This window comes from Malus sylvestris, chromosome 7 (assembly GCF_916048215.2).
Source record: "Malus sylvestris chromosome 7, drMalSylv7.2, whole genome shotgun sequence".
Classification (NCBI taxonomy): Eukaryota; Viridiplantae; Streptophyta; class Magnoliopsida; order Rosales; family Rosaceae; genus Malus; species Malus sylvestris.
This window is the reverse complement of record NC_062266.1, coordinates 9,979,260-9,987,506: the sequence shown is the minus strand read 5'-3', so window position 1 is coordinate 9,987,506 and position 8,247 is coordinate 9,979,260. Positions and strand designations below refer to the sequence as shown.

Genomic DNA, 8,247 nt, shown 5'->3' with positions numbered 1-8,247 from the left:
TCTAATATTATTTGGAAACTTGCCACCCTTATCACCAATCAGGTGAAGAAGGAACTCATCTTCATGCCACCAACTAGGTGATGAAATGTACAACGCGTACTTTCCTTCATGCCACCAACCAGGTGATGAAATGTACAACGCGTACTCTCCATCATGTCACCAACCAGGTGATGAAATGTGATGAAAGGTGATTAAGGAATTCACATTCGTACCACCAACCAAGTGATGAAAGCAACCCACCATTCATTCCACTAACCAGAAGACGAGTGGTACAACTTGTACATGTGAACTCCTAGCATTCACAAATAATAAAAAACCATCAAGCTTTACAACTCAACTAGGGGAGCACTTATGCCTAACAAGAGCTATAGTCACCAACAAAGTCTTATTGCAAGCCAACAATGGCTTCAGTGCATGGTATACGAAGATCAAGCTCTTCAGCCCTCTTGCATCTGCTTCAGACATTTCTCCTCTGTAACAATGCAAACACTACAACTCATAGAAAGCTTCACACGCTCTTGATCAAGACTGTTCGAAGCAAATTCAATTTATATGGTTCATCCAAACCTTCGACTCCTACAAGATGTGGCTTGCATCATAATCTCTCGCTTAACAGTATAGAAGCAAAATTTGTATACGTTGTTTCTCCCACATTTTCAAATTTCTAGTTTTCCCAAAATAAAAAAAATAAAAAATAAAAAAAAAGAGGAAATTGGAAATTGGGAAATTCAACAAAGCTTCTGTTGATGCACAAAATCAGCGAGGACTTTGGTACAACAGAAAGTGTCAGGTTTTATGACCTTCGCTTGGTTGCTTCGGTCACTAGTAAGGATAAGTACGTAAATGAATAGAGACAGAGAAGCAAACACAGGATGTACGTGGTTCACCCAGATTGGCTACGTCCACGGAGTAGAGGAGTTCTTATTAGTAGTGAAGGGCTTACACAAGTACAAAGGATCAAGCTCTCAATTTAGTGAGTTCTTGTGAATGATTTAACACAAATGGCATTAGGCAATATTGTGGGGGAATGACCCCTATTTATAGAAAAACTTGTAGCTTTGTCACATTGACATGTGTCATGTTATGATTGGTTCTTGATGTTGACACGTGCTGCGCTCTGATTGGCTTCTAATCTTGACACGTGTCGAGTAGTGATTGGCCTCCTGGTCGGAGGGGAACTCTTCTGGGTCCTTGACAGTATAGCGTTGGCTGGTGCTCGGTAGTTTCGGGATTGGTCAAGTATGGTACAAACAGTGCTCCCCTAAGTTCCCGAGTGAGGGAAACTCCTCGGTTGGGGACTTGCAAGATCCAATCCCTTGAGTAATCACGAAACTTCTAAGTACCGAAGTGTGGTCTGATCTTCATCTGCCCTTCTCTGGAAGTACCTTTCCTCCATCCGGGAATGGTGTACTTAGCTGATGTTGACGCACAAGGTAATGTATCAATTTCACTTGAAGCTTAGTTGTAGTTTCGGGCTTAGTCAAGTGTGATACAAACCCTATAGTAGGAGTCCCCCAAGTCGCCGAGCTAGGAGATCTGCCGAAAGAGGTGACAGACAAGGTAAGCAGTCAAACTTCCAAGTAAGCAACCCAGGATCAGAGGTTTGACTTCGGCTTCCGGTTGATTGTTCTCCTTCTCCTTGTCTCTCATTCAACTGCCAGGATAAGGAGAAGCAAATGGATAAGAGATGATATGAGATACTTTTGCTTTTGAAGAAGTAACTTTCCACATGCTTATTCTTGAACTGTGCTGGAGGGTTTTCTGGTGCCCTTCAGAGTATAAGGCCGACTCAAAAATTTGAGGGTCAAAACAAGTCCATCAAATCTAGAGTACGTTCGACCTTGATGATATGGGATACTTTTGTTGTTGACGGAATAATGAATGTGGTATGGAAAGGTGTCGTGCTGTAGTGATCTGTTTCAGCTCACCGTTGAACCTTCTGCTTCAATCTTTTGCATGGCAGAAGTGGTGTACAACCTTTGCATTTAAATGGTCCTTCAAAACATTCCTTCATAGTGACTCATCCACGCTTGGCAGCTTCAGTGTAAAGAGCTAATATCTGATCAACTGTCATGAGGTATTTGCCGGTGGAATTCGTGACCTTGACAGCAGTTGAGGATGAGTACTCGAGAGCAATGCTAAGTAAGCAACCAGGCAAAGGCTCCAGGCAGTCAGTTCCAAATTGGAGGTTTGATTTCAGGTTCCGACTGACTGCTCTCTTTCTCCTTGTCCTGCAGGTGTGGACAAGGACAAAGACAAAGACAGGGAGAAAGCATGATATGGGATACTCTTGCTTTCGACCCTGATGATATGAGATACTCTTGTTCTTGGTGTGGCTTATTTGCTGAGGTATTATCGGGGGGAAATAAAGCTGAGTATTTCGAGAGGTTATGTTGAGGGTGCCTTTTCGAACGCGAGAAAGGGTTGAGCATTTTTGCAGGTTTGCCTTTCCGTTGAGGAGGGAGGTCAATGTATATAGGGATTTCCCAATAACAAGTAGTAATGCTATTCCTTTACCCTTCTTGGTCACAGCAATGTAGTGGGAGCTGCCAGCTTCACGTGTTTTAATTTTGTCAGAGCACTTTGAAAAAGTGGTATGTGGTATCTGGAAAGCTGATGTTACGTGTGAAGATTACAGACAAGCTTTATCTAAGGAAATATGGCTCTCGAAGTTCTGAGAGTTGTGCCTCTTCGGTTTTCGAACAAGCAATCCCGTCGAGGATCTGACTCTCGAGATTCGGAAAGCGGTGCTACTCCGGTTTTTTAGAAAGTAATTATGTTGGGAGTCTTTTCTCGAATGTGAGTAAAGGTTGGACGTTCTTGCCAACTTGTCTTGCCGCAAAACCCGGAGGTCGACACACATAGGGACTTTCCAGTTGTCAAGCAGTGGTGCTGTTCCTTTACCCTTATGGGTAATAGTAGGGTAGCTGGAACTTCGAAATTCTCGTGCCTAAACTTTGTCAGAGATCTTTGACAAAGTTATATGTGGTACCCGAGGAGTTGATGGTGCATATGGAGAGCGGTGATTGAACAGTAAGATTCACGTGCTTTCTACTTCACCAGAAATCTTCGACAGATTGCCCGTAATTTCCGCAAAGCTGATTGTGCATGTGACAGGTGCTGACGAGGCTGCAAAAGCAGGTGCTTCTTCGATTTCTGAGATCGGCCCTCGTGGTCTCTGAGCAGCCCAGCTTTTGAGAAAGCATTCGCCTCTTCGATTTCTGAGATCGGCCCTCGTGGTCTCTGAGCAGCCCAGCTTTTGAGAAAGCAAACGCCTCTTCGATTTCTGAGATCGGCCCTCGTGGTCTCTGAGCAGCCCAGCTTTTGAGAAAGCAAACGCCTCTTCGATTTCTGAAGCTCCGTCGAGTGCAGATTTTTATAGAGGCTGGCATTAAGTTCCACATCACACTTGAATCTCTACCAGTAGAAGCTCATTTCTTGCACTTCTAAGATCTTGATTTGTCTGACCTCTTCCTTCTTCAACACATTTGAAAATGTCTGGACCCTCCGACCGTCGTTTTGACTTGAACCTTGGAGAAGAGATAGCCACGCCTTCTCCAGACAACATATGGCGCCCATCCTTCATATCCCCTACTGGTCCTCTTACCGTTGGGGATTCTGTGATAAAGAATGATATGACCGCTGCAGTGGTGGCCAGGAACCTTCTCACTCCCAAAGATAATAGACTACTTTCCAAACGGTCTGATGAGTTGGCTGTTAAGGACTCTCTGGCTCTTAGTGTTCAGTGTGCAGGTTCTGTGTCTAATATGGCCCAACGCCTATTTGCTAGAACCCGCCAAGTTGAATCATTGGCTGCTGAAGTGATGAGTCTCAAACAGGAGATTAGAGGGCTCAAGCATGAGAATAAGCAGTTGCACCGGCTCGCCCATGACTATGCTACAAACATGAAGAGGAAGCTTGACCAGATGAAGGAATCTGATGGTAAGGTTTTACTTGATCATCAGCGGTTTGTGGGTTTGTTCCAAAGGCATTTATTGCCTTCGTCCTCTAGGGTTGTACCTGGTAATGAAGCTTCAAATGATGAACCTCCAATGCCTCATCCTTCTGGGGTTTTGTCAAGTACTGAGGCTCCGGATAACCACCCTCCGGTGCTTTCTCTTTCTGGGGCTCTACCGACTGCTGAGACTTCCCCTAAGCAACCTTTGTGAAGGCTCCCTTTTGTTTGTTTATTTTGACTCATGTATATGTACATATTTGTGGCTTATCGAAAATATTAATAAATAAGCTTTGCTTCATTTCAACATATTGTGTTAAATACACCAAAGCCTTCTTCATAAAGTTCTTTGAATTTTTGCTTTTGTTGAAACCTGTATTGTTGAAGCTTTGTGAGTGAAGCATGTAGTTTGAGGTAGTGTTCCCTTAATTTCCCGAGTGAGGAAAACTTCTCGGTTGGAGACTTGAAAAATCCAAGTCACTGAGTAGTCACGAACTTTTGAGTACCAAGGCGTAGTAGCATATGGTGGGAGTCCCCCAAGTCTCTAGTCGAGGGAGTTGACGAATGAGGTGTCTTGCTAATAGTCCATGTCGTAAGTACCAAAACTTCATTCTTTTGTTTTCTAAGTGGTAGCCCCGGACTTTTTCTTCATAGATTTTGTTGATGAAGGTTGCTAGGCCCGAATAAGTGGAATTGCAGAAGGTGTAACCGTTGGTGCATTAACATCATAATGGAAGCATCACAATGATGGAAGCATCACAATGATGAAAGCATCATAATGATGAAAACACCATAATGATGAAACATCATAATGATGTTTCTTTGGTGGAATTGTTTTTCATTTCCCCTAACAACCGGAATTGTTTTTCAACATAACACCATCATCTGTAGGTCGAATCACAAAGTTGTCTTCATGAAAGTTGTTCTTTAATTCCTTAACTACAACATATCCAAATTGGAGAGCCATCGGAGCAGTACAACTCCAGAAATCCAGGTATGATGAGTGACTGTTTATCATTTGTCTGTCAACCCGTCAGATTTGTTGTGAGCTTTGAAACTCTATTTTCTCTTGCTCAGATCAGCATGCTTTCTTCATTGAAGTTGTTCCTCAGCTTGTGAACTACAACATATCCAAATTTGAGATCCCTCGGAGCTGTATAACTCAAGAAACTCAGGTATGATGAATGACTGGTTATTATTTTTCTGTCAACCCGTCAGATTTGTTGTGAGCTTCGAAACTCCATTTTCTCTTGTTCAGATCGGTATGCTTTCTTCATTGAAGTTGTTCCTCAGCTTGTGAACTACAACATATCCAAATTTGAGATCCCTCGGAGCTGTATAACGCAAGAAATTCAGGTATGATGAATGACTGGTTATTATTTGTCTGTCAACCCGTCAGATTTGTTGTGAGCTTCGAAACTCCATTTTCTCTTGTTCAGATCGGTATGCTTTCTTCATTGAAGTTGTTCCTCATCGACTCTTTCATAACATATCAAAAATTCAGGATGAACTAACGGTTAAATATTTCCAGATCTTCGAAACATCACAACAGCTTCGAAATCTGCAAGAAGCCGACTATCATGTTTGGAGCTTCAACACTTTAATTTCCGTCGCTCAAACAGAAATGGTTCCTTCTTGAAAGTTGTTCATATGCTCAAGAACTATAGGGTGTCCAAAATTCAGCTCCATTGGAGAAGAGCAGAGGTTGCAGAAATTTGATAGATGAAAGGAGGCGGAAGAGGGAGAGAGAGAAAAAGTCTCTTGGGTTGGATTTCTATTTTGGGGCAGATTCCAATTTTTGTAGCACCTTCATTATTGATGAATTGCTTGTACTTTTGTCCATTATGAAATTTGGGACTTTGGCTTGTTGTTGGATCTATTATAATATGTTTGGGAACATATATAAGTGAATAAATAAGAAGGAAAATTTTGGGCCCTTGTGGGTGTAAAACAAAAAATGTTTATGTTTACCCAAGTGTTTTTGTACAAGTTCAAGGGCATCTTGGGTTTTGTGAACAAAATTTGTTTATTTGGAGCAAGGTTTTGTGTTGAAGCTTTGTAGGTGAAGCTTTGGTGTTGAACCTTTGTGGGTGAAGCTTTGGAGGTGAAGCTTTTCGGGTGAAGCTTGTTGGGTGAAGCTTTTTAGGTGAAGCTTTGTGGGTGAAGCTTTTTAGGTGAAGCTTTTCGGGTGAAGCTTTTTGGGTGAAGCTTTTTAGGTGAAGCTTTTCGGGTGAAGCTTTTCGGGTGAAGCTTTTTGGGTGAAGCTTTTTTAGGTGAAGCTTTTTGGGTGAAGCTTTTTGGGTGAAGCTTTTTAGGTGAAGCTTTTTTAGGTGAAGCTTTGATGGTGAAGCTTTTTTGGGTGAAGCTTTTTAGGTGAAGCTTTTTGGGTGAAGCTTTTTAGGTGAAGCTTTTTGGGTGAAGCTTTTTGGGTGAAGCTTTGATGGTGAAAGTATGTAGAGGGAGCTTTCTAGGTGAAGATTTTTTAGGTGAAGCTTTGTAGGTGAAGCTTTTTTAAGTGAAGCTTTTCGGGTGAAGCTTTTTAGGTGAAGCTTTGTGGGTGAAGCTTTTTAGGTGAAGCTTTGTGGGTGAAGCTTTGGAGGTGAAGCTTTTCGGGTGAAGCTTTTTAGGTGAAGCTTTGGAGGTGAAGCTTTTCGGGTGAAGCTTTTTGGATGAAGCTGTTTTTTTTTTTTTTTTTTTTTTTTTTTTTGGCGCTTGACACGGTCTTCATTTGCTTGTTTTGTAGTGACTGTGGAAGACGGATTGCTTTCTGATTGAGAAGGGTTCCGGCATCGCTTGCTATGAATGTAAAAGAGTGAGGGCTGAGTTGGCTAAATTACCTCTTTATTGAATTCATTGCCAAATGGCCTTCATTACATAGGATGCCAAACGGCTATAGCTCAACACTTGTACATCGTGAGTCTATTTGTAGTAGTACTTCAAGTGATCAGCGTTCCATGGATGGCCAAGGGTCTTGCCATCGGAGCTTCTAAGTGTGTAAGAGCCAGGGCGACTGATGCCAATGACTTCATACGGTCCATCCCAGTTTGGACTAAGTGTGCCTTCACTCGGGACTCTGTCGCAGAGTAATCTTTTCTTTAAGACCCAGTCTCCTATTTTGAAAGAACGAGGCTTGACCCTAGAGTCATAATAGTTGGAGATGCGCTGCTTGTAGGCGACATTCCTCAAGTGAGCTTGGTTTCTGTGTTCCTCGACTAAATCCAAGTTGAGGGTGAGTTGTTTGTCATTTTCACTTTGAATGTAGTTCTGGACTCGGAATGTTGCTTGCTCGAGCTCAACAGGGACAACCGCCTCTGTGCCAAAGGCAAGTGAGAATGGAGTTTCTCCTGTTGAAGTCCGATATGAAGTGCGATATGACCAAAGAACTTGGGGTACAAATTCTGGCCAACAGCCTTTAGCTTTGTCCAAGCTGGTTTTCAAAGTGCGCTTGATTATTTTGTTGATGGCCTCAACTTGTCCATTAGACTGGGGATGAGCTGGAGAGGCAAAGCATAAGTTGATGTTGAACTTAGAGCAGAACAACCTGAACTTCTTGTTGTCGAACTGTCGCCCATTGTCAGTGACTATCGCATTGGGAATGCCGAATCTACAAAGGATGTTCTTCCACACGAAGTCTTCTATCTTTGCCTCAGTAATGGTTGCCAAGGGTTCTACTTCGGCCCACTTTGTGAAGTAGTCCACTGCAACGACTGCGTAACAGACTTTGCCCTTCCCTGCCGGCATTGGGCCGATCAAATCAAGTCCCCACTGGGCGAAGGGCCAAGGGCTGATCATAGGAGTAAGAGGCTCTGGAGGGGAATGAGGAATAGCCGCATATCGTTGACATTTGTCACATGAGCGGGATACTTTGATGGCATCCTGGTGGAGTGTTGGCCAGTAATATCCTTGGCGAAAAGTCTTGTGTGCTAGGGACCGAGATCCAGCATGATCTCCACAGACTCCCTCATGTATTTCCCGAAGGACGATTTCCGCCTCGGCAGGCGTAAGACACCTTAAGTATGGCAGGCTAAAACCTCGCTTATAGAGTTGATCATTGATGATCAGGTAGCGGGTAGACTTGTATCGAATTTGCTTAGCCTGGACTTTATCATTTGGGAGGGTGCCATGAGCAAGGAAATTATAGATCGGGGTGATCCAACTATCCCCCTGTTGTAAGTTGCATACTTCTGCGGCCATGGTGCTTGGTGTTGCCAACAGTTCGACATGAATTTTTCTTCCAATCTTGTCTTCCACAGCCGAGGCGAGGCGAGCCAGGGCGTCTGCATGACTGTTTG

General features: G+C 43.2%; 1 long non-coding RNA gene across 1 annotated transcript; it reads left to right on the top strand.

The window, feature by feature from the left end:
* Positions 1 to 5,035: 5,035 nt before the first annotated feature.
* Positions 5,036 to 5,832, top strand: LOC126627869 (uncharacterized). The gene is made up of 3 exons (XR_007625154.1): positions 5,036 to 5,130; positions 5,214 to 5,311; positions 5,487 to 5,832. It is a non-coding gene; the product is annotated as an uncharacterized LOC126627869 (long non-coding RNA).
* The last annotated feature ends 2,415 nt before the right edge of the window (positions 5,833 to 8,247 follow it).